The sequence below is a fragment of the Oenanthe melanoleuca genome, chromosome 3 (genome assembly GCF_029582105.1).
Source record: "Oenanthe melanoleuca isolate GR-GAL-2019-014 chromosome 3, OMel1.0, whole genome shotgun sequence".
In the NCBI taxonomy this organism is placed as follows: domain Eukaryota; kingdom Metazoa; phylum Chordata; class Aves; order Passeriformes; family Muscicapidae; genus Oenanthe; species Oenanthe melanoleuca.
The window spans coordinates 94,015,433-94,042,403 of record NC_079336.1 but is presented as its reverse complement, the minus strand read 5'-3'; the positions used below and the strand labels follow the sequence as shown (position 1 = coordinate 94,042,403).

The 26,971-nt window shown below is 38.0% G+C and overlaps 1 protein-coding gene across 3 annotated transcripts in view; it reads left to right on the top strand.

The window, feature by feature from the left end:
- Positions 1-328: 328 nt before the first annotated feature.
- The window catches only part of LCLAT1 (lysocardiolipin acyltransferase 1), a 109,891-nt gene continuing 83,248 nt past the window's right edge, over positions 329-26,971 (top strand). For 2 of the 3 annotated variants that reach the window (XM_056487627.1, XM_056487629.1), the window contains exon 1: positions 329-485. The gene's annotated coding sequence lies outside the window, so the exon portion shown is untranslated. Of the gene's footprint in view, positions 491-26,971 lie in introns of all 3 variants that reach the window. The other variant, XM_056487628.1, reaches the window with a different exon arrangement.

Here is a 26,971-nt window from a genome sequence, read left to right as displayed (position 1 = left end):
CCCCTCCGTGCAGCGCTGCGGGGCGGATGAATCACTGTCCCTTTTCGCTAACCCCGAATTCAGAGGCGGGCTTCGCTCTGCCCCCACCCCCGCTGTCCCCTCACAGGAGGCGGCCATGCCCCCTCAGGCCCCGCTCCCGCGCGGTCCCTTTAAGGGAGCGCTGCCATGGCAACGCGTGACCGCCGTGACCGGAAGTGCGCGGGGTCAGAGGCCGCGGGAACATGGCGGCGGCCCTGGCGCCCGCGGGCGGCGGCGGCGGCGCGGCGGCTCCGTGAGCTCCTCCCGCCGCGGCGCTGCCCCGGGCCAGGTGAGCGGGGGCCGGGGCGGGAGGGGCTCCGCTGCTCCTCCTGCCTCGCCCGCCCGCTCTCACCCGCCCGCCGTTTCTCCGCAGGCATGGTGGCCGCGCTGTAGGAGGGCCGGGAGCCGCGGCGATGGAGGAGAGCGCTTGAGTTTGCCTGCGGAGGCGTTCCGTGTGTGCCAGACGTGTACGGTACCCGAAACCTCGCTTTCCGTGCTCTTTGTGTTGCTCCTGGAGGAATAAATAGCCGGAGGCCTGTTGTAATAATCTCATCCTTAGTAGCGTTCCTTTTGGGAAAAAAAACCAGCGTGCCTTGTTTTGACTTGTACATACACAGACGCCAGTCACGTTTTTTGTTTTTTTTTTTTTTTTGGTTTTTTTTTTTTTTCCAGCTGGACCCTGGGTGGTTTTCCTTGGTTATTGTGCCTGCTGTCACTTTTCCCGTTAGTATTGGCGTGTGTGCCGCTGTCTGGGCTGGATGTGCCCTCTGGCACAGCTAAACTTTGCCCTGAATGGTCTCTTGTGCAGTAAATGCAGGGCGAGTGCTGCAACAAGCTTTGCACAACCCGACTGTTGAGTACTTGGTCTTGTCTGCGGGAAGCTGCACACTAAATATAAATACCGGGGTTAAACTGGGCATGCAGCTTCACACTGGTGCTTGTGTGTATTCATTGCAGTTCGTGGTCACTGGACTTCTTTAATCTCTGCTTTTGTTAGTGCGTGGACTGTGCAAGTGGGTAGGGTATTTTACTTACTGCTTGAAAGCATCACCATATCTCACTTATTTCATTTTTGGACCCTTAAACTTTTCAGTTGTAGATAGAATGGTAACATTTTAACGTTTCTCAAGCATGAATTTACTCCACTGTAAAACAGAAATTAATAGATGGATCTCCATCCTGCTTCTTATGTAGCAAATGGGGAAGCTAGGATTTTGAATTGAACACAGAAATCTAAATGAGGTTGTTGACTTTGCAGTCGTGTTTTACAGTATTATCTAATAGTGTGAATGCAAAGCTGCAGTGGAAGCTGCACCTCGGCAAATCAAGGTACCCTTTACCAGTGTGAATTCATAGTTTGGTCAGTGTGTGGGCTGCAGCTGAAGAGTGTGGTCTCACTCCTTTCCAATGCTGGCCATGGGTTCTTGTTGCTCTCTTTGTAGTGGATTTAGTGGTTGGATGATTTCAGGGACAGTTGATCTAACAGTTTTATGGGGATGGAAGTTATTCCAGTGAGTGCTTGCTCTGATACTGAATGAAAGCTGTTTCTTCTTCTGCACTAATCTAACCCAGCTGTGGGTCAGCCATAATGTGAAATTGTACCTCGAGTAACCAAATCTCAAACTGTTCATTCAGAAAACCAGAACTATACCTCCAGCTTCTGAAAAGTTTTGATTTAAAAAAAAAAGAAAAGTGTTTGTAGAGAAAAAAAGAAAAGTTTGTGTAGGGAATATGTGGTAAGAATGAGGAGGGTGTAAGCCTGTGAAGGAACTTTCTCATCTTTCCAGGGTTTTTTCTGCTTGCCAAAGTGTTTCTGTGCTGAAAGAGTGAAGTCACTTAGAAACCTTTATTTAGACATCAGGGGGTGGTCCACCATGTGTACTCAGGCAGAATCTTGAAAGAAAGATAATTTTGTACCCTACTGTGAAAGCCAGACTGAGATTCTGCAGGGAGACCTCGATTCTGGTATGGTCCAGCTCCTCAGCCTCAATGAGTTTTGCTTTCATGGAGTTGTCTGCCCTCCTCACAAAAGCAATCTGGAAAGAAGATTGGAAATGGAATGAGGTGTCATCTTCACACCCACCTGGGGTTTTAGCGGTGTTAGGATTTCCTGGATCAAGTAACCCTTTCTCCAGTTGCTCATGTGGGAGGCTGTCACATGTTTCATCTGCTCCTGCAGAGTCTACTCCTTCAGCAGCTATTTTTAGTATAAATCCAGATTTTTAATTCTTAGATTCTTAATCTGAACTGGCATAGGTGCAAATCCTCTTGTCCTTCAGATGGCTTTCTGCCAGATTCTGCCCAAGACTTTTCCCCATAGAATTTCCTTCTTTTAATTTTTGTTTGGACACTCTCATGTATGTATTTTCTTTCCTGTCACTTGTCCCATCCTTCGATGTGTTGCTGTCCCTTACTCCTCCTAACTCTGCTTTGCCAAAGCACATGGTTTTTTTACTTTTATTACTGCTTCTTCCAGCTTCTTGGGGTGTGCAGTCTTTATCTCAATTTATACTTTCCTTCTACCTCATTATTATTTACAAATAATTGGTGTTTTCCTCTTTCCTTATTTCATTCTCCTCTTCTCCACTTACAGTTCAAGGCTGTCCCTTCATTGTTCCCTTGTTTATTCACATCATGGTGCTGGGAGCACACAGACATGAGGCACTGAGCTCCATAATCTGCTTAAATGTTTTATTGGCACTGGCCTGAGGAGAGCTGGCTTGTTTGTGTTGTGTGTGTGGTGCTTGCTCAGCACTTAGGGCTAAGAGGGGGAGGGATGGAACCTTTGGGGAGTTGAATTTTTGAAATGGGTCCCTGCCAACTGTGGGCAAAGGCTCACAGTTTGATTTTACTATTTGTTGCCTTGGCCTAACAAGTAAATTACTCCTGAAAGACAATTCTATGTTGTGAATTGTCCAATTTTTTGCTGTAGCAGGGCACAGTGAGATGCAGAATTCTTCAAACATACCAAAAATGTCTCTTCATTTTCCTTTTTTTTTTTTTCTCTTAGCTGAGCTAGTTTACTTGTGAACTTGACCTTTAATTTACCAGATTACATTTGTTTGTATTGGAGTTCTTGGATGCTTAGGGGTTAAAAACTGGGAGAGTCCATACTTGCCAATGCAAAATTAGTAGCTTCACTGGGTTCACACACTATCCTTTCATGAGTTTGAGAAAATTAATTTGCCATTAATCTGGTAATAGGCTTAAGGTGGTTTCCCCTTGAGAACAGAACTGCTTTTTTTCACCTTGCTTTTCCAAGATGTTGCATATGTGATACTAAAACTCCCCTGACTCTTGAAGAGCTTGTTTCAGGCATCCTTTGGTACAAAACCTGCTGTTGGTGCTATTTTAGGTATCAAGGGAGCAGGTATTGCTTTCATTCCAGTGTTTCTGAAAGATATTTCTTGATCTCAGGTGCTTTTTCATTGATCTTACAATGGTTTTATTATTTTTAAGGTGTCCAGCATCTCTTAGTGTTGAGAGAAATTGATCTCTATTTGCTCTTCTCCTTTGATGGCAACTCCAGTGGTGCCATGAAGGCTAAATGAAGACTGCCTCTCAAGTCTCTATGAAGCAGTTGTGTGGATCACACTGCTGATAGAAAGAGAATTAACTTTTGCAGAAAAGTTTCTCTGGTCCTTTATAAAACTACTGTTTGAATGGTGGAGGTCCTGTGAACTGCTGTGTCCCAGACATGCTCACAGTTCCTGTGTGTTTTCATATATAAATGACAGATTGTTTTGTACTCCTTTCACCAAATCAATGAAACAGCAGACTTGGCTGTAGTCAGAAGAGTCAAAAGATAACTGAACACTCAGGCTTTCAAAGGAGACCAAGAAATAGAACACAACCAAGACATTAAGTTTTCTTCCTAAATCAAAGACAATAAAAGACAGTGCAGGTACTGACAAGTACATGCAGTCATGATTTTGAAATAAGAATTGAGCTGCTTTGAATTTCTTGCAGTCCTGCTAATTGCATCAAACTGTTAATAATTGTTGCAGATTAAGGTTTAACCTACTTTTCAAAGTAACTGGAATTTACAATGGTTATGCATGAAATGGACAAACAGATCTGGGGTGAGGTGTGATTATGTTTAATTTTTGTTCCCTTTTAACTTTTGCCTGGTCAGTATGATAATAATCCCATGCAGATACGAATGTTAATTGTGAAATAACAGAATACATGTTCTATGACCCTTCAAATATGTTTGAACACCCTCTCTAGTGTTTGAAGGTAAAAATGTTGCTGTCTTGCTGCATGTGAGAGCTTGTGTGAAATGCCTCCTGATGCAATTTTAATGGGGATAAAATGGCTGGGGATCCTCTGTTCAGCTTGAGCAGCTCTTGGAGAGACAGAAGCAACAGAGAGAGATGCCAAGCCTTTTTTTTTTTTTTTTTCTCCTCTAAGAAAATTCTTGAAGTAATTAATTCCATATCACTTGGTAATTCTGCTCTTAGATTTCGTTATGGTTACTCCTATCTAGTGTTGGTATTGATGTTTAATACTGATTTCCTCAGTCTTTACACAGACAGCCTGCATTTGTTCAGATTGAGTATTAGCATTATGTCTTTGAATTCAGAAGATAATTGCATATCTTGCAAATTACCCAATGGCTGTTTCATCTTGAAACATTTAGAAATCCATTTCAGTTTCTCCTAATTATAATGTTTTAGTCAGACAGCAATCTAAACTTAGGACAGCACTTTGGCAGTGATATGCTTGTTTTTCTAAAATGAGCACAGTTTTTGTGGTTAAATTTTCCTTTCATTTAAGTATAGATTTTAATCAGTGTAAGCCAAACTTTTCCAACCATCTTTAAAATTAGCTCAAGCCATATTTTAGAAAGTATGCTATCCTAATGTGATTTAACTTATGTAGAAACATGTATGCAGAAATTAACGGTTTTAAGCTGATTAATGCTTTTGAAATGTTTTTACAATTTGTTTATAGACAGCCTCAAATAGGATACTAGTAGTCTCTTTGTAATAAATACCACTGAAAGCACTTCATGCTGTGTTTCTGAAATTTGAAAGGTAGCTGTTCTGAAACTGTAAATTCCACTCATCAAGCAGCTAAATTACAACATCAAAACAAAATAAAATGCCTCTGTTTTTCCAGACTTCTCTGTCAAGCAGTGTGTGAAGTTTTGGCGATTGCTGAAGTTTTCATTGGTTGTCTTGTATGTCCTTGAGCAGGGTATAATTTCCATTTTCAGTTGGTGAGTTAAAGCTGTAAACAGATGTATAGCAAGTGTAAAGCTCTGGGTAGAGGATATTCAGCATTTTGTATATTCCCACAGGAAGTGGGAAGGAATCTGAATTGCATCTTGCAGGTGACTGTTACAATCCTCTGAGTTACTGCTAAACACTGGCTAGTTTCAGTTCCTAGAACAGAACTAGAAAAACCCTCAAATAAAAAGACTCCAAAAACTTTTACTAATCTTGTATCACTGTTTTTTTTTACCCAAATGCAGAAAAAAAGATCTTGGCTATACTGAGAAAGTTTTCCAGTTGGCAGAGTGTTCAAAGATGAAGGAAGTCAATCTGTCAGCAGACTTCTCTTCAGATGGACCATTTCTTCTGATCACAGGCAGAGTGAATTCCTTTCCCTGAGTGTGAGGACAAATATAAGAGAATGATGAGTCCTCTGGATTTCCATTTTGTGTTTTTATATGAGATGTGCTGGCTAGCTTTGGTGAACTGTTTCTTTAGTGAAAAAAAACTTTGTCCTAGTTTGGACATGGAATTGTGAGAAAGCTCATTCAGCTTTATTTTATTATGCTAGATGCTGAAGGATTAGATCTTTCTGGTATTACAAACCATACATTAATCATGCATTTGTTCAGCTGGTCAATTTAATTTGCTATCAAGACCATGTTTGTGATGTGCTTGAGAGTAAAGAGCATTGGTTTTGAAAAAGCTGGTAGTACTTTAGCAAGAATAAACAATAATAAATGTAATAATGACTGGTAAAGCTTTTCTTTTTTTCTTCTAGTTGTTGCAGTTTGTGCTATTATTTTTAAGGAACTTATGTGATGAAGTACTTTCACTAATTTCACTCAATGATTTTTCCTCCCCAGAATTCTTGTGGTTACAGTGAGAACTTGTTGAGCATTCTGCCCACTGAGTAGCAGTTACATGTTTTGTCCTCATTGAAAAACAACTTTTAACTCTTCTGTTATGATAAGCCAGGAGACAGTAGTGACCACATGCTGATCCATGGAAGATACAACTTTTCAAAGTGAGCCAAGCTGCTAATGGGCTTTCAGGTTATGGTCAGACCTTTGAGCTTGTTTCTGGTTCTGCTGGGTAAATTTTTGAGATTGTGTATCAGCTCGAGCTGGAGGCATGTGCTCCAGGGAAGTCATTGCTTGGTTCTTTAACAAAGCCAAGGAAAACTGCAAAAGGTTTCTCAAAGAGCAAAACAAGTAAAAGTCTCTGTTGGGAACCAGTCAATTTTTTTTTTTTAAAACTCTTCACTCATGGAAATCCTGTTTTTTTTAGTCCAACATTTTAGAAAGTGAGGTACTACATTCATGCCAAGGTTATTGAGACAACCTGTAATCTGGTAAGGGAAGGCTAATCACTTCCTTTCATCCTCCTAAACAGACAGTAGCTTTCTTCTGGTCCTCCCTCTTCAGTCTGTCAACTTGCCTTGTGAATTCCTTTAAAAAGAAAACAGCTTTAGCAATTTCTTTTAGGATCTCTTGCCCAGGTCAGTAGATTTGTCCTCCAGATGGGCTGCCAGTGAGCTATTTATGTGTAATTCATCATCAGATAGTGGAATTCCTTAATGTCCTGGGAATGGGCATGCATGTCACATTTGGAAAGGGGCATTTTGTTTGTTCGAATCTCCCTTAAATAATTACAGACTTTCTAGGAAAGATGGAGTGTAGAGTTCTGGTTATGTTTGATCTTTCTAAACTTAGGTTATAGACTGAGGAAGGGATTGGTCTTGCTGCATTTTGTCCTGCCTCCACGAGATGGATAGATTTTGCACTAGAGCTTCCCTTAAAAATTACTCATGTCTCAATGTGATTTACCATAAATGTTTTGCAGACTCATCTATTTCTAACCATTGGAAGTGACAAAGGGTGTGTCTCTCCCAAAATTATGGCTTTGCTCAGAGAAGTGTGTTTTTTTTATTAGGAACATCAGGTTTAGATTTTCTCTTGAATACCAAGTTTTAAATTAAATCCTTATCCGCTATTTTGAGCACTTGCATGGGTCTACCATTCATTACAGAATGAATACTTCATTTTTCTGTCATAAATTATTCTATCTTGAGATGCCAATTTCCAGCATTTACTTAGAATAATAATTTCTATCAAAATGTATCTCACAGAATATTTTTACTTGTGTTGCAATAAAGATAGGCATTGTATGTATTGTATCTCAGTTCTACTATGAAGAGTGAATCTTGATAGTTTTTGGTAAATATTGAGAAGCATTTAGTTTTTCACCTCTCTTGGATACAGTATTAGATGTTGAACAGTGTCAACTCCACTAAGCACTAAAAACCCCACACTTTAGAACAATGCCTGAAATGAACAACGCATCTCATTTAGATTATGACACAGTGGGTAAAAAAGCTGCATGTTTATTTTGTCTATCACCTTAATATTTTTTGAAAGACAAATACTTGCAAAGTTGTCAAAGGTCAAACAGCTATTTTTTTGTGTGTGTTCTAATTAGAGCAGGCCATCCAAGGACTTTGAGGGATGACTGACCTGCAAAATTGAGACAATGCTCTGTAGTTATGGAAGTATGGAAATCAAGTTTAGACAGAAGCAAATGTGGCTGGTGTGGTCACAACAGGGATATTACTAGAATGGTTGTGGATGGCACAGGAATACATATTATTTTCTGTCTAAAGGGAAAAGTGGCTGAAATTATGAGGCTTTTGTTGAAGTAATTGTGGTAGACTGGTCTTCTGAAGAACAATTATTACGTATTACAGAGCCCCCCTGTGCAGAAATTCTCTTTGAAAACATACTAATAGCGATTATTTTTTAATTGAAGAAAGAACTTTATTCAAAATTTAAAGGATTTAGTAAAATTTTGTTCTTCCAGTCACATGTTAGCTGGGTTTTCTGATGGTCTGCCTCCTCTCTGTGCCTTTGCAGCTTGGCAGACCTTCACCCTCCTGCAACAGCAGCAAGTCCCTGAATTTGCTGTAGGAAATCCTTCCCCTTTTTGGAGGGAAGCTGTAAGTTATTCCCATGTTGTCTGTGGCTCCAAGTTCCTTCAGGTCCTTGTTCAATTTACATGTCATCAGTGACAAATACAGATGCTAGATACAGCTGTTTTTTCTTTTGAAACTTTATCTAAGGCATCCATAGAAATCTTTTAGGCAAACTAGCACTGCACATATTGCCCAAGCTTTGTTATGAGCTCTGGGCATTCAGCTTGCCTTCAGAACTGAAGGTACCATTGCTGTGACCAGAAAGCTAAAATGAGTTTGCATAATAGAAGGAAAGATTATATTCCCTGTCTCCATGATCTCACACTGTGTTTTGAAGTACAAAAGTAGCTAGAAAAGGCATATTTAGGACAGGCTTTTACTGAAGTTTAGAAATACGTCATTTCTTCATAAATATAAAATGGGCAAACCTTAACATTTAAGGAAACTGTCTGGTAGCTTTGGATTTCAGTTCAAGATATTCTGTATGTACACAGTATTAACACAGATGATAATGTTTACTAGAAATGATGCCTTGGATTTTAGCTTTTATATTTTTCAGATTCTCTGCTGCTTGGTGTGTAACTCTGAAGCTTTGTATTAGGTGTTAGTTCTCTTCACAGGGTTGTTAGACAAAACAATCCCTTCCCAGCTAGGGAATCAAGGACCCTGTTCCCAAAAAGCATAAACAATATTTAAGGGAAGGGGGCAAGCCAGGGGGCTGAGACTTCATAGCCTGGGGCTGTGGTTGGACAATTGACCCCAATGTGTAGATCAACCAAAACTTACAAAAGTGTAAAAACTCTTGACCAGGATCCATCTTGGATTGATTTGAGTGTATCCCCAGCCAGGCTCTTGCACTGCCCAAGGTGTATCCTTTCAATAAATACCTGTTTTATTCTTTTTACTCTGTCTAGTCTCTGTTCCAGGTCAGACTCTCCAGCCATCAGTTCTATCACAAAATGGCATATTGGCTAAGAGATGCCCAAAAATGGAAAGTAGTAGTTGCAAAATATTGTTGTAAATATAGTTCACAGGCTGCAGAGTGTTTTAGAATAAAAAATTTGGCTGTACAGAAAATTATTTGATCAATTAGAAAAGTAATATTTTAATGAGTGCTTATAGCATAACAAGAGGAAAAAGAAATTATTTTTTATCACTTGAAGACTGCCCTTACTGCTGTTGCTCTCCAGCCATTTAGCCAAACATTTACAATCTTTGTAGGGAGTACATATCACAAGCTGCGAATCCAATAGCTTTGGCCTTAATATCCTGCAGAGATTCCATTTTCCCAGGATTTTTGCTTGTGGAACCTTAGTTCTTCTGCATCCAGCTGGCACAAGTCTCCCTCTTAAGAACCTGTGTTTTGATGTTAGTATGGAGGAGTGGCCCACCCTTAGGAGCTTCATCTACTTCTGAAAGACCTCAGTGTGTCTCCTCCTCCTGAGAAAGATTATGGTGTGCTCTTCTGCTGATTTCAGTGTTTGGATTTATTTTAGAGAAAAGTTATAAGAACTTTCCTTTCTGGTTTGGGAGCTCTTTACTACCAGTCTGTTGTTCTTGAAAACAGTCACCCAGTTAATATCTCTCTCCTAAGCTGAGCCTTACTAAGATCTGTCATATTTCCACCAGACATGGGACTGAGGAGTAGAACATAAGAGAGAAGTTAATGTTGGAGTGGGATCTGGAGGGAAGCAGTGTTGTGGGCAAGTATTTTTCCATTTTCCAAATGTTAAGCTTCAACCACATTAATAATATTTCTACAAAAATATTACTTGGCTAATTTAAAGCAAAACTCTAGAACTGTTATATGGCATGAAACATTCCTAGTTTTTTTCTTTTTCTTGGTGTATTAACTTCTTACACAGAAAGGAAATGAATTTTAGAAAGAATGTTATACATAAACCATTTGAGACATTCTCTGTTAAGGAAATACCATCTGTCAAGAAAGATGCAGCCAACGTTGAGTTATATTAAAAACATTGTAAAGGAAATATTTCTCAAGGAAAAGTGGTTTAATTAAAAAAAAATTAACTGTTTTTTCTCTGGAAAAAGCTTAGGAAAGTTCTACATAAGCATTCTAATTGCAATCATAATAAAAACTCAATTTTTTTCAGAAGGAAGTTAGCTTGGATAAGTTGTTCCTTAATGTAGAATAAAGAAATTTTGTGACTACAATGTAACTAGTAGGAAAAAAAGAAAAAGAAAATACTTGGAATCATTACTTTATTACCTTCAAATTCTATAAACCTGCTTTCATTGATTTTTCTTGATGGATACAATTTATTTCAAAAGGAAAATACATTACATTTTAGGGTTTTCATATTAATGTTTTTATTTGAAAATCAGTTCTTTTATGACCATTTAATAGCACTAGAAGACATTATTTTGCTTCTGTAGGGGAAAATAGTGAAGTACTCATAAAAAGGTACCTATATTAGGTGTATTAGGCATGAGAAGCATTAAATATTATTGGATTTGCTCTTTCTTTAACTCAGTTGAGCCTCTTGGTTTAAGGAATTGTACACTGACTATACAGATTTACTCTTGGCTTGCAATAAAAATTTTGCTTTAATTAACGCTTTGCTCTTTCATCTATTAACCTGTTGGTGCTATCAGACCTACCCTGAAATGTAGCAAATGCAGACACAATTATGTCTGATCCCTTTTTAAAGAATACTACTCCTATTGTTTTTTGGGGGGGGGGGGGTGTTTGTTTTTTGCTTTTTCTTTAAATTTAGCAAAATAATTTGAAGGGAATGCTTGGAACTTAGGGTTTTAGCCAACTTAAATGCTGAGGTTTTGATTTTTAGGAAAGTGTGCATATTATATGTGGGAATGTTGTGTCTTCCTCTGTTTAAGATATGCTACCTTGTCATTGGAGTGTTTTCCTTGCCTTTGTTCATTGAAAATACTAAAATGACACTTCTTAAGTTACATGATTGCTATTAGACATGAGCAGCTGTTATTCTCCCAGATTCTCTTCACAGTAGGCTCATAATCTTAGACTTCATTAAAATACCAACAGAAACATCAGTGACAAGTGATATATGGACTTAAGTTTTTTAATGTCACCCATATCTCCGTATTTTAATTGACAGGATGTATTTCCATTGACACATTCTCTTTTTTCCCCCCTTTAAAAAACTTGCTGTTTACCATGGCTTGTATTTTAAGAATACCTTAAAGATTTAATGAATGTGGTCTGTAGAACCCACTTTACTTGTTGCATGTGCTTGATGTTGTATCCTGAATTGAATAAAGGATTGGAGATGATCATCTAAAGGTTTCTGTAGTTAAATGCCACTGAAGACCTGGATTTTACTTTTTACTTTAACAGTAACTACTTGTAATCCTTGTATTTGAATAGTAAGGTTCCAAATTGGACATCTATAAAATAAAGAATGCAAAGCTTTCACAGCTGCAACTGAAGCTGATAACAACTGTGAATTGTGCTTGGGATGTACTGCACAGTGACAAATATTCTGAAAAAAAATTAGTCTGGAAACATTCCAGATTAAGCAGACACAATTCATATGCTGTGTGCTGTAGGCCTTGTTGTAAAAATATAAATAGTATCTTTTGTGAAAATAAGTCACTGTAATGCAATACTTTCACATAGCAATATAATAATCTTAAGGTGGAGGAAAAAGAAAGAGGGTTTTTTCTCAGAGTTTTAATATCTGAGCTCTGTATTATGGGAAGGGGAAAAAGAAATACAGAATAATTTCTCCTTCTTCACTCTGTTGTCAAGGCCTGTGCATTAGGTAAGGTGGGGTTCCTGTGTGAGAAAACAAACCAGCTAGGGAGCAACATCCTTAAATCTGGTGCTTCATAATTTCTGTTTCATTGTGCAGCTTCAGTATCCCAAATGTTTTTTTGAGTGGTGCTGAATCCCCTGATCTCCTCTGTGAATGTAGCAAATTGTACTTCTGCTGAGGATGACCCCTTGCTAAATGTGTTCTCCCTCCTGTAAATTCCGATGTTGCTGTATCTGACCAAAGTTTAGGCCAAAACTCATCATTGTTTTAGATTTCTGCAGAATCACTTCATCTGTAGTGTGAGACTATGATTTCCTGGCAGTCTGTTCTATTGTAGGCTAATGATAGATACTGAGATCAGTGCTGATTCCAAAGAGAGGTCACTGGATTGAGTTCCTGAATGTAGGATCAAGACTACCAGAAAAAGAAATCTGTCAGTATTCCAAGTTATTTCTACAAAGCCATTTACAATCACAAATGGTTCTGTAGTTTGACTGAATTCTGCTTTTTGCCTCTCACTTAAATCTTGCTTTGGTCCAGAGTGAAACAGTTCCTTGTTGTCTATTTACATATGCATGATTGAGCACATGATTATTGTTCCAAGAAGTAAGAGGAAAATAGCCTGTTCTAATTTCTCAACTCACATTCTGAAATTTTCCTCACAGTAACTTGTGAAAATTGTATTGGCCATCCAGGACCACTTCTTCCAATTTCAGGCTGGTACCTCTGAAGTCTAGGTGAAGGATGTTGATTGGGATGCCTTTCTCCCAAGGAATTAATTCTGAACTTTTGTGCTTTGAATTTTACTGTCTAATTGGTGATTGACAGCATTCCTTAATCTTTGTTGACTTTCACAGTGAATTTCAGCCTCCTAAAAGTGTACTTGAAGTTACTAATGTACCTTAGTCTTTTATGGTATTTAGAGTGAGACAAAGATGCCTTGATGTCAAAACTGGCAGGCATCTTTGGAGTTGATAACTTGGAGAACTCCATTTTAAATGAGGTGTGAAGCTTGGAGTTTTAGATTTATAAGTTTACCTTATTTGGTGATCAGTTAAATCTTTTTCAGCTTTTGATGGAGGGCACAGTGATTACCTTTATTGGTACATCTGATAACAAATTACAATTAATGCTAGTAGTAAAAAAAAAAAATTCCTCTATGCACCAAGTAAACTTCGATGGGGAAAAGTGTTACCATTTCAAAGTATATTTCTGTTATGTTGTCTGCATAATGGAAAGTGACTAAATTATGCTATCAAAACGTGCAACAGCTTTACAGAAATTGCAGGTTGTAGATGTTATTTTATAGGGTATCATGTAGCTGACTTAAGGTGGTTCTTAATGTGCAGAAAAACCTACTTTCAGCTTAAAAGAGTCAGTTAAGATATCTCTTAATATAGTTTCCCATTTATATGCTTGATATCTCTATCTGACAGTATGGAAGCTAGAGGTAGAAAGTTATAAAGAAAAATTATTAGACTAGATAAAGTGTCATGGGAGAGTTCATACTCAGTCCCATTAGCCATATTGTATTGAACTGCAGCCAGACATTTTGAAATACTTTAAATCCCTAACGTTCCTGAACAACTGGAGGAGAATCCTTTTCTAATATTCCATCTAAAAGGGATTATTATTTATTTTTGTTGTAGTTTGTTCTAAGAATTTCAGTGAAGTATCAGGAAATTATTACATTTTTCCTTACTGACTAATGCAGTCAAACCTGATTTGAAACTTGGAATCTGTTACCAGTAAAAAAGACTTATAAATATGCTGTTAGAGGTTTTAGATCACTTTCAATTTTTTATTTTCCACAATATACCTAAAATCCCATTTTTTGCTTGCTCTACTGCCATTAATCTCTTTCTTCTTTGCTACAGTGTTAGCTATTAAAATTCTGACATCCTAAGAAATGCTAATCACATAACTTCTCATTTCCTTTGTCTGTTATGTCCCTTTTTCATACTGCAGATTACTGTAAGTTGCTCTGGAAGCACTATGAAAGAATAATGGCTTAATATAAATAAATGTAAAGGAACTTGCAGCTGTTGCTCATGTCTTCTAGTCGGCCTAGGTATTTGGTCCTCTTACCAAAATGTGGAGGGGGAAAAGTTCAGTGAACTTTTTTTTTTTTTGGGAGATAGTTTTGGTTTCCTAAAGTAATTTGTACTATTTTGGTAGGTCAGGCTGTAACACAGAGCTGCTAGTTTTTTCTCTCAGCCTTGCAATATTTCACAACAACATTATCAGCTTTATTATTTATCATGAAGCTTAAACTGTTTGAAATGAAGCTGAGGACTGGTGAATTCTCAAGTGAATTTATAATCCCCTAATTTTACAGTTAGCAGGGAAATATTTTCAGATAGAATTCAATTTCCTGAAAGTTTGCCTTAATTGTTCTGCTCTGAGTTAGGACCAGGACCAAAGCTATTGTAGTGGCTGAAGAAGAAACTCCCTCATGGTGAATTTGGAGGGCTCTTTGCCTTCTTCTAAAACCCTGTGCAGCAGCTTTGATGAAACTTAACTTTTCAGGCTAACTTCTCAGCTAATCAGGATACTCTAGATTCTTCCAGAAATTTTTAGGGTTGAGTCCCTGCACAAACATATGCTGGATATACTGGAGAGAATTCAGTGAAGGGCCACAGAGGTGGTGAGAGGACTGGAGCATCTCTGACATACAAGGAGAGGGTGGGAGCTGAGTCTGTTGAGCCTGGAGGAGAAAAGGTTTGGAGAGGGTCATGTTATCATTGTGTACAAGTACCTGAAGAGAGGAGCGTGCAGAGAGGATGGAACAAGGCTCTTCTAGTGGTGCCAGTGACAGGACCAGAGGCAATGGACACCAGCTGAGACACATTAGAAAACACCTCTTTTCACTGGGAGGCTCTGAGCATCAGCACAGGTTGCCCAAGGTGTTTATGGAGTCTCCCTCAGATATTCATGAGCCCACTGGCTGCAGTTGGTCCTGCTTGAGAAGGACCAGACCTCCCTTCCAGCCTCAGCCGTTCTGTGTGGGTCTGTTGTCTGTAGGGGTGTTGTCTGTATTGGTTTGAGATGACTCACCGATGATTCTCTTTAAAAGAAAAAGATGTCTTATTAACTCCTGTAAAATTCTCACAGGAAATAACTACTTAGCTTTAAGTAAGGGGTGTTATTTGGGAAACAAATTTCCTTTCCACTTTTAAGTCTTGGGAATTGTATGAATTGAAAATGGAAGCTGCTGTTAGAGCAACTTAAATGTATGTTGTAACTAAGCCACTCTAGGAAAATAATGCTCTTTCCTGAGGGAGAGAAGGACAGAAGTGCTTTCTGTGTAGTCTTGCTATAGGTTGGTTCTCCTCTTGTGTTAAAGGTCTTGCCCTGTAAGAAAGGAAAGAAGCACTTTAAAATGCACAGGAAAATGTGGTTGTTGAGCCATAAAAAATCAGTTTCAAGAGTGGTTTTGTTCCTATTCCCAATCTCTCTCATTCTTGATTTTTGCTTTCTTTTTGGTAGTGACAGTTTAAAGAAAATTATTTGAAAACCATGGTTTTCCTTAAGGTGATGAAAATCTGCTTGTCGTATTTGTAACTTCCATTTTGAAAATGCTGGTTTATTTCCACAACTCTAAATTCAGTGACTTCAAAATGTGCCTGTACATTTTAATTGGCCTTCTTAACACATGCTTTGTTGTTAAATGAAACATTTTTATTGGCACAAAGATATTTGCCCCACCTATTTTCATTTGCTAGTGGTGAGAATAGTAACAATAAAGGCTGTTTAAAATATATGAAGGGAGTTCTGGGGTCATTCCCCACCTGTTGTTTATTTTGGTTTATGTAAGAACAGTCAAAAGTAGTCATGTCGGTGAAGCTCTGTCATTAAACTAGTGCTTTTGAAGACTCACAATTTACGCATTAACAGGTTTGGCTTCTTCAAGCAAAACCTGTGACTTTTTTGTTAGTGAACAGTGTATGCTGGCAAGAAAGGTCACAGCATTAAAGTAACCTAGAGTACATTGTACTATATTATGGAACAAAAGACAGTAAATACAGAAAGTCTTTGATTAACTTCTCCTTTTCAAAGTGTCTTGACCTTTATTGAGTTCCCCTAGCTGACATTTTTGGAAGACTTCTAGTATTCCTTTCATTATGAAGGGTTTATTTGTGTATTTGCTCCCACATCTTTAGTTACAAAGGCATCTACGTTTCATATCAGCATGGTTTCTGTAATAGTGGAATAATGTAGTCCTATTTTGTACAAAATTCTAGAAATGCATTTCTGTGACTAGATGGTATCTTGGTACACAAAAGAAATACAAAGCAAAATTGAGTGAAAAACAAAGAAATTACCAAAGCTGAAAGCACCTAGGAAAACATTTGAAAGACAGCATAATATATTAATGTTAGGAGTAAGTCACATAGGATTCACATCACATATCTTTCTATTTTTAGTTTTAAAATTATTAGTTGCCATTTCTATGTAAAGATAATGACATATTTAGTCAGGCTTAATACAAGTGAATCATAGTATTGCATTATTATTGCATTAAACAGCAATTGTTGGTTGTGTTTCTTATACTCCTTATATTTTGGAGGGCAAAAATAACTTCTTAATGCTCTGGAAGTTGCTCAGACATTTCAGTCTGGTGTGGTGATGAATAAATTATACTCTAAATAAGGCAGGCAACAGGAATTCATCTTTTTGTTTTCTTAGACTAGCCTTCTCCAGCTGGCATCTTTCCTTCTCTTCACCCCCTGTGGTTTTAGCCACGTAGGCTGGGTAAGATTTCAGATACTTGTTTTACAAGGAGTCACTGCAGACTTGGTCTTTTTATATGACTCTTTGTGCTGGTTCTGCTGTCCTAGCTGGTGGGTCCCAGCTGTTCTTTAGAGGGTGTGCCAGGACTGCCTTTTAGTATAGTTGTGTCCTTCCTTTGCCTAGTTCCCTCCAACAGATAAAGGTTGATTAAATCTTAGTAGTTGGCACCTTGGGCAGCTGGCCAGCCCAACCAGACCTCCCTGGCTTGGAGAGGCAGCTTCTCAAGAGCATCCCTTGCTCTGTAATAACTGAACATATCCCAGATGTAAGATTTGATCTTCTCCTTACTACTTTATTCCATTTGAATACTGTGCTCCCTGAAGCCTTGAAGCTGTTTCAATACTTTGAGCCACCATTCGTAGCTAACAATGTCCCCTAGTAAGATATTCCATAAAATGGGAACTTTTCCTTAGAACAAGATACAGCATTTCGACTTTATTTTAAAGTCACAGGATTTTAAGTGTGGGGCTTCTGACTGATTACTGATAGCCGAGTGAACCCGAGGGTGTGATTTGTTCCATTGTTGTTTGAATGGGCAGGTTGTCTGGCTGCTGTCAATCCTTTTCCTTCACGAATTTGGGTACTCAGCAAGAGTGAAGAAGGCTTAAAGATTGCTTGCAGAACAAAAGGATTAGATGTTTTTGTATAGAAGAGAAGATCAGTCTGCTAATGAATGAGTAATAGTGAGAAGAATGTAAGCCTGAGTATTATATGATGTAAGATAAATGTTCACAGAGGCTAAGAGTCAGCTCACCATCTCTGTCTCTTGCAGGCTTTCTTCCTGCACCTTCTTACCAGGGTGTCTGACAGGACACTGTCAGACAGGGCAGCTGGCTGCACTACTGCTGATGGTCCATTTCTGTGTTTTTTCCACTGGTCATTTCTGTGAACATCACACAAGATAAAGTTTCCTAGGTCAAGACACTGGAAATATTAATTCTCTAGAAATGTTGTTCTGTTCAACACAAGTCAGATCTGAGTTTATAGAATACTTTCTTCAACCTTGGCAATTTTCCAGTTTTCTGAGGGCAGGCAGCCCAGCAAATGCTCCTTCAGACAATTCCTCATCTTTCTACTTTTTCCAGAATGAAGATCCAAAAATATTGGCACTGGGGGGCCAAAATAACAAAAGAAAAGTGGGTATTGCCACTTCTTGCCAAATTTTTTATAAATGTTTCTCTCCTTCCCTGTCCCAGCATAATAGCAAAAGTTCCCAGAAAATCCACAAAAAAAACCCACTCTTTTTCAACCTCTGCTCCAATTCAGAATAGATGCCATAAGGAAAATCATAGAGAACAAGTACTGTAAAGGGTGTATGGTTTATCTGACTGTTAAAGTTTTATTCCTCATCAGTTAAGACTGCAGAAAACTCTAGGGCAACTGGTAGGTCCTCAGTGATGCTCAGGTGTTATTCTTGTTTCTAAGGTATCAACTGGGTTGGTGCCAGTTGCTTTTCTTTTATTTGGTTGCAAGGAATCTTAGCTGGGGCATGAGTGGATAGATCTGTAGTTTAGAGCAGGCAGGATTGAAATAGTGTTACGAAGAAGTGGAAAATGAGGGGGTCCAAGCTCCAGAGAGTGATTCTAGGCTAGAAGTTCTCTCCTGCTTGCTTGTTCTTCCTCGAGTGTCAGTGGAGTGGTTAAAAAAAGAAGGGGGAGGGGACAGGGGCATGTTGGTAATGAGGTCCAGGAATCAGTGTTAAGCAGAGCAGAGGTGGGATTAGAAACCAAGGCTGTGCTGGCAGAATGAGTTAATACAACTGAGGGGCCAAAGGGCACTGCTGGATCAGAACCTAAGGCCAAAGGGCAGCAAGAGGGACAGGAAGCAGGTTCTTAGAGCAATAATCAAGATGTTATCTGTAGCTACAGAATAAACCCTGTTTGGGTTTCTTCTGTACTAGGAGTGTATGGCAACCTCCATTGATGGAGTTCACAAAGTCATCTCTTTTGGCTCATATTATGCTGGAGGCTGGCTGCAGCTTATGTCTTGTATCATGCATGCTGTTTTTTCTACAGGTTGTTCTTACTTTAATTGAAATTCTTGCAGTTACAATGAGTTATTATTATGAGAGATGTTTTTTATCAACAAACCATTGAACTTAAACATGTTTGTATGTGTGATAAGAAAGAATATTTTTTTTTCATCAATGGCTTTACTAGAAGAAATCCTGTTTGAATTTATCCATTCAAACTGTTGAGATCACTGCCTTTTGATGTGTCAGATCTGCACAATTGATCTGTATAGTGAAATGACTGTGTGAACTGTGCCTTGACATATTCAAACAGCTAATAATTGATTCATTGAAACCGTCTCTATGTGTGTGAGCCATGGTGAGACTAGTGACCGCCCTAATTTTTATTTTTTTTCCAGGATCCTAATTGTGACCATTCCCCAAGGGTTAAGTATCTATAAAGTATTTCTAGGTCGATGACTATAAGAGTAGAATTCCAAATCAAAGGGAACAGCCATCCAAATTAAGGCATAGTCTGGAATCTGAGTACCATGTCTGTGTAGGAAAAGAGCTTCTCAATTCCTGTGCTTTTGCTTCTATTTTGATTGCTAATATAGTTTATTTTTTTGTTTATTTTGGAAAGTGCTAGAGCTAGAAATTTTGATTCACTGAGTCCAGACAATGTCTCATTGGAAGACTCCTGGAAAACCACGCTTGTTCAAGACAAACATTATGTCATTTCAGTAGCAGAATCCTTTTGTGAGCCTCCTGGAAACAAATGTTTTGCATGAGGACTCAATTTTTCTTGTTCTGAATTAATTCAGATAAATTGCCCTGCAGACTCTATTTGTGGTAAACTTTTTTTGAAAAAGCCTTTTCTTGGGCCACGTTCAGAGTCAAGACTGACTCTGAGTGATATATAGAAGCTGCAAAGGTTGTAAACTCCTGAACAGGTAAATATATCAAGCAGAGCAGTGTGCTTCAGTCTTCTGAGCAGCTGGGAAGATCAGAGTTCTTTAGAGCTTCCAGCAGGTGTTTCCATCTGCTTTCCAAACTATTGTGCTCTTCATAAGAAAAGTATGTTGGCCTGGAACAGCAAAGCATCTTGCTTTTCTTTCTTTAATTAGGTAATGACTTAAGATATTTACAGAAGAAAGAAGATAATTTGCTTAAGTAAAGCCAATTTATAATAGGGATGTTGAGGACCCATCTTTATCTCTTGGAATCTTTTTTTCCCCTTCTACATCTGAACATTCCCAAGTTTCTGGTTTCTCTAGTGCAGGAGCAAAGAAGGAAGACTGCCTCTGAGTGTCAGGGTGGGACTTTAAGATATAAATCAAATGTCCTTATTGGGACTTTGACACATTTGCTTTCCAGCTGATTGAGAACATAGCCATGAGAAGAATGTGCTTGGGAATTTTCCACCTGCCCATTTGACGTAGGAGAAGAAAGAAGCCATTCATTTCCTGACAGCATGTCTGAAAACTGGAGATGGAATGGTTATTTAATGTGTTTGGGTTTTGGCAATCTGATTCATAGTTTTTGAATGGTTGTAGTTGCCAGTTCTTGATGCAGTGCATTTTTTTGTTCCATGAATAAAAAGATGCAGCAGACAAATCTTGAGAGTGTCAGAGCACACTGTGGCCTATTCTCTGTTTTGTTCTCCTTCTAATAGCAGGATTAATAAAAGTATTTTGAGACCTGTCCTCTTCCATCAAGCTTCTGGGAAAGAAAAAAGAAAGGGCGGGGGGAAGAGGGGGAGGACAACAGCATGGAAAACTTTATGAAATTGCTTATGGGTTTCCTTTTCATGTGAAACTTCCCTGAAATTTTCCCCATGACTCATTTCCTTTTTATTCCTTTTTAAGTCTGTAGTTTGGGCTTTTTAATTTTTTTTTTTTCTTTTCAAAGACAAGCTGGTAGCTTTTTCTGGCCCAGTGTGATGTTGGTTTTGCAATGGTATGTATTTTGCATACGGACATTGCAGTCTATTCTCCGTGTGGGCAGTTGTCCTCTTGTCTCTAATTTCTCTGCACAGAGCAAAGACAGGAAGCAAGGAATACACAGGAAGCAAGGAATACTCTTCCACAGAAAATTGATATTAATCATGTGTGTTGTATGAGGGAAGTAGGTTTTATTTTAGCAGATGTGAACTGATGCTTGCAAAGGTCCTGTGCTGAAAGAAGGTCACTGAGGGAGTTTGTAATGGTTTCATAGCTTATGGCTTGCAGTTTTCCATTCATGCTGATGTATACTCCCTGCTGGGTATAGAATTTTCTAGAACTCAATCCCTGAAATGTAATAAGGGCAGCTCTTTTCTGGATTTAAATCTTGTATAATTATAAAATTTGTATAATTAACTCCTTTTCCTTGTCCAGTGTGGGAGATGCAAAAGCTTGACAGAATGCCAGTCTTTCACCAAGACATAGTCATTGCTGCTCAAAAGTGGAACCCAAAAATACTTGTATTTACTGTGAATCCATATAGTCTGACCCAGCTCTTGCATATGCTTAAAGCTCTACATTCTGACTTCTCTTGCAAGGGAAAAAAAAATCAATACTCTTAGAGTTCTTGTTGTACTGCTAAGATAAGACTTACTTCTTTGGTGGAAATATACACAAAAATGTGTTTCTCTTGTGCAGTTAGTTTAGTAAAGCAATTCAGTGCATCTGAAGAATTGTAAACTCTTGAGGACCTTGGCACTGTTTCTTGGAATATGTGATTCCACAGAAGCTTATGTGACCAGCTCACCAAACAGTGCTCCTCACAGTGAATTAAGGCTACTCCTCTCCCTACCCTCATCCAGGGCTCAGATAGATCAGTGTGAGTATTTTAAAAAATCATGTGATCCCTCTAGTGAAGCAAAATTATTTAAATTCCCAATCATTAATTTACTGGAAAGTAAAGCATAAATACTATAAGTAAAACTGCCTGCAGAGGTTAATTAGATTTTTATCTCTACATTGGTAGAGATATATTTGATTTACATAAACACGCATCACTTCTATAACTAACTGTTCCCTTTTTTAAAACATAAGCAACCAAATGGAGAGCCTTGGAATAAGAACACCACTTACAGTTTAATTAGAAATATCTGCTCTGCTCTTAAGCAGTACAGTCCTCCTAAATGTTGAAAATTTCGTGGTTTAGCATCCTCATCCTTTATGAAAAAAGAGCTTATCTTGTAGAGAAATTAAGTGACTTTTTATCTAGGCCCTTTCTACATCATTAGTAGCATAATTTCTTCTAGTTGGACAAATTGCTACATCTGAAACAAATTCAGGATACCCAAAAAGAGGTCTCAAGAGCAAACAGGAAACCGAAATCCAAAATAAGATTAAAGTAAGTTGTAAAATATGTGAAACTATGCACACACACCTTCCTATCCCAGTATAACTAGAAAAATATCCCCTGCATTAACTTACAGCTTTTACCTGGTAGGATCTTGCAAATACTGAGAGAAAGTGGCATTTTCCTGTGGCAATGCTGTCCTAGTTCCCCTTTCTAAAGTGAAATGAGTTTTCCATTCAGGAATTAGTAGCTGTGTTGCAGCTTACTTTCAATTCTGCATTTCCATGTGTAAAGTGTGAATTCTTAGCTTGTTTTGGGCTATGAATAAATCTAAATATTGATAGATGCTCTGTAACTGTTTGTTCAACCAGATAGGAACCCTGAGCAAAAGCTTTGCAATCTCATTTTTTATGTTTTTGTCTCTAAACATGCAAATAAATATAAGGAGTAGTTGTTGAAAGGCCAAGTTCTTCAAAATTGTATACATGCTCAGAAAGTCCCTTGTTAAACTAGGAAAACTAAATTTCTGAGCTTGGTCACTGTTTAGTCTTTTGGATTATGAATAATTAGACTGGAGGCTGGCTGTTCATGGTATATTATTACTTTGTCAGTTTATTTAAATGAAGACTGGAGTTTTGTGGTTACCTTGCAATTCTCTTTATAGATCAAAATTACCATATCAAACTATGGGGAAACCTTTTTGCAGACCAACTATTGTTGAATATTGTGGAATAGCATTCTGTAAATGTTTGATTAAGTGATCTAATGATATCTTCTGGCTTATAACTTTGAGGAGGACTAGTCCTTGATAATTAAAATGTCACTTCAGTCTAACAGAGTTTTTCCAAACTGGTGGTATTGATTGAAGGATCTTTTGTATGTTCAAATCAGCAGGATCAAGCTGAAAGAAAACTGAAGAGGGAGCTATTTTGCAGAAGCAATTAATTTTGGAAACAGGTTTTTTTGGTTACTGAAGTTCATTATGATTCTGTACATTTAGTAATTTTTTATATGTGAAGAGAAAAATGGCAATTTTATTGTCACTTTTTATTGTTTACATATCTCAGTGAGTCTTATGACCTGGCTCTTGAACTGATCTCCAAAACATCTTGAAAGGGCTAAATTTCATTACATTCTGAAATTTAGTTTTCAAATCCAAGTTGTGTGCATCTACAGAGATAAGCATGTTCTTGTAGAAAAACCCCTTTTATTCCTAACAGGAAGCTCTTCCAGGGCATTTTGTACCTTTTTTCTTCACCTCCTTTTCTCAGAGGAAAAACTTGGAAAAACATTGCCTGCACAGTAATTTGCATTTTGAGAGCCCTAATGTCATAAAGATGTGAGGCATTCCTGAGGTTAAGTGTCTCTTTAGCTTTTCCTACTGTGATTGCAGATTTTACCTAGGAGTTCTAAAATATTAACCCCCTGTAGATCAAGCCTCCATGAAAATAAGCTGTATGTATATTTGCTGCTTCACAGGGAGAGAAAGTGCAGTTTTCTTTTGTGAATTTAGATTACAGGATGAGCCTTCTGAATGGAATGGGATGGGATGGGATGGGGAATGAGGGAGAATAATTCCAGTGACCCAACTTAAGTTACTTATGTAAATGCCCAAAATGAGATGAAGGAAATCCTTCTTTGATGGATTGGTACTAGGCTTGGCAAATTCAAAATTGCATAAGGTAGTTTTGATCCAGGATTTTAAAAAGTCTGTACTACTTTGCTGGTAGGAAGCAGAAGGCAACTAATTTCTTTTCAATTTAATCTTTTCTCAAAGATCTTTAAAAAATGAAAACAACCAAACCCTTACTCCAAAAACACAATAATGATTATACATACAATAGAGATGAAAGCTGAGTTAGAAGACAATTCTTAACACTCGAATACTGAAGTACTAAAGTACTTTAGTACTAGTATTTTAGTATTTTAATTTCTGTTTAAACTAAAACACTTGAAGAAATGTGCTCTTTTACCTAAGCAGGTCTGGCTGTAGAAGCTGCTTGTGGTTTAATGTTTCATCACAATAATGGCAGCTTATATGTGCTTGCCAAGAGACCATTACTGTTTCTTCTGCTGCTCTGGCTCTTCCAGTGAAATATCTTTAAGGTGAGAAAATGCATATTTAACAGGACCCGTCATCACTGCCTGTGCAGTGAGAGAGCTTTGTGTGAACTTCTTACCCCATTCTACCAAGCATAATTGCTGATGTTTCTGTGGAGCAAAGTTTAATTAAAAAAAGAAAAAAGTGGATAGAATAAAACCAAATAATAGAATTAGATGCGATTTACAAGGGGAGGTTTTAAAAGCGACTTATGTAAATAATAAAGATTATTTGATTGTAAATACTTAGTATTATACAAAAAGTGTTTTCCTTTCTGTAAGGAAAAAATAGAGAATGTTCATTTGATGTTAGAAAATGGGTTGTTCTATAATAAGACCTTGATACTTTGAGTTTTTTATTTTTATCCCTTAATGATATTCCTTTCAAAGAACTAGCTGTACCTTTACATCGACGTCCTTTGCCTGATGGAAACAAATCAAAGAGCAGCACACACTGGGACTAGTGAGGGCTACCCATGTGCTGTTTGACCAGTCAGCTGCTTTCAAACAGAGTTCATATTGCTGTGTTGTTTCACTGGGTTTGTATTACATTGCTTATGTATTTCTCTTTGAAAAGGGTGGTGAATTGTCATTTCATTAAACTAGTGAAGGTGAGGGAAAGATCTAAAAATGCTGGGTTTGATGACTATTGCTAGCTCTCACCTTCTGTGGCAGAAATTCTTCCTTTGTCTGTTCCCATTTCTCTATAGTAAAAACCCCCAAACAAACAAAATAAAACTTTGATTGCTTAGAAAATATACTAATAATATCATTATTTAATAGTGAATTTAAGGTATGCATTGCCTAAAAAACGTTTTTAAATATTGATGAAGAGGATTGTTTGCATTTCTTATTATTCAGATCCAGGGCAGAGGGAAAGTAAAGACTCAAAGAATAGTTTCATGAGCATTTGTCTTCAATTTATTTTCTTCAATACTCTGTTCTGAATTTTTCATCAATATGTCGAAGTTAATAATTGGATTTAATTGCCCAGCAATCCTTGACATGTCCAATGATTGATTCCTCTTATGGGCATTGCTTTAATAATATATCTGTTTGATCCCAGAAGAAGAGAGCTTCTTAAAGTTGTTGTGAAAGCTTCTTTTCTTATTGTAATGGTTCAATGAAATGTTCAGCTGTGGCTGAATTGGAGAGGAAGCACACGCTGTTGTAGCTTGTATCTGTGTTGGAAAAAAATTTTCAATATAATAAATCTTGGCTGTTGTTGAAAATTCTGTGCTCAGCAGGAGTCCATGTTTCCTCAAGTTGTTTTCAAATTTTCCCCTTACTGCATTTTGAAAATTCTAAGCAGCTCTCCCCCTCCTTCTGCAAGTTAGATGAGGATTCTTGGGCAGTATGGGCGGTGGAAAACTCAGGCTCCTCCACGCCCAAGTCAGTCCATTAATCTTCTGGATTGTAATTGGTTTCAAATTGTCTTTGTTAGAAGGCATGTTGTATTGCTTTGCTTAACTGGAGTACAGGGCTTTCCAATAGCTCTGGGCTTCTCCTTTGACACAGTGTGTTCCTTCATTCCCAGCACTGCCTTGTTTTGGTTCTTTCTGTCCTCTCTCTCCGGCTGCTCATCTGCAACAAAAGCAGGAGCAGGTGAAAACGAATTGTGAGAGAAGTAAGTTTTGAATGAAGCAACTTCACATAAAATTAATATTTATATGTTTTAGCCTTCTTTCTTCTAAGTTACTTGTGTTAGTCCAGGTGTATAACTCATACTGTAACTGCCAGGGATTTTTTTTCACAACGTATTTGTAGATGCCAGTAGAAATTGCAAACTTTTATCTTTTATTTAACTATGAAAAAGGCATTATTTATCTTTAAATAAAACAATACAATGCTTTGTGCATTTCCAAGGGGAACTTTTAAGGCCATCTACATATTAAGAGCTACCCTCATGGAAGCCTGTGCTCCTGTATAAATTCAGATCTAAGTATGTACAAGAACTCGTATTTAGTTTTAGGAGTGGAAGTACTCAGAAGTGTTAACATATGTTCTCCTGTGGAAGTTGGATTTTTTTATCTTAACAATCACAGCTAACTTTTTCAGAAATGCCACTGCATCAGCCACTGTTCAAGGTGTGCCTGCTGAGGGGAGAAGTCAGAACTATGAAGAGCTTGTCACTGGTGCTCTTATCTCAGTGCCATTGTGGAGAATTAGGTGTAAAACCCTGCTCAGTCAGATCTAAGACATAGGAATGAGTTAGCTTCATTTGGTGCCTCCACTAGAACAGAAATTCTTGTACTATTCATTCTGCCCATGAGCTTGGAAAGTGGCATCCCTGTGTGTCATCTTGGGTTTGTGCCTCTGGGAAAGACAGCAGGTTGACCCAGCTGCCAGTTAATTAATTCATCATATTTCAGTAAAGGGTTGGAACAATTTTCCTGTCCCTTGTTTGATGAAGATTATGTAACTACAATTTCTCTAAATAGTTCCCATGTATTTACTTATGTTAGCATAAATGAGTGGCTTTAATAGGCTCCAAGTGATACTGTGTAATTTCAGGTCTTTGATCTCTCTGTTGCATCGTTTGCTATCACTGTTCTTGCTCTTGTTTATCAAGCTGTTTTTGATGGTCTTGCTGGCAACAAAAATATTTCAGAGCTGAACATCTCAGTGTAGGAGAATATAGTTGTCTCTTCCCTGCCCAGATGAAAAATGTTACTTAACTCTGGAACATAAGAATATTTCATAGTCAATGTTCTTATTTTTAATGCTGGTATTTCTTTGTTTAACTTTGTACCTGTGTTTGTGATGTTTTTCTTAACTTGAGCATGCCTTGCAGTCATACCTGAGGTGGAGTAATTTTCTTGAGGCTGTTGTGTTTGAATGCAGAGTGTCCCAGTAAATAAAAGCATAC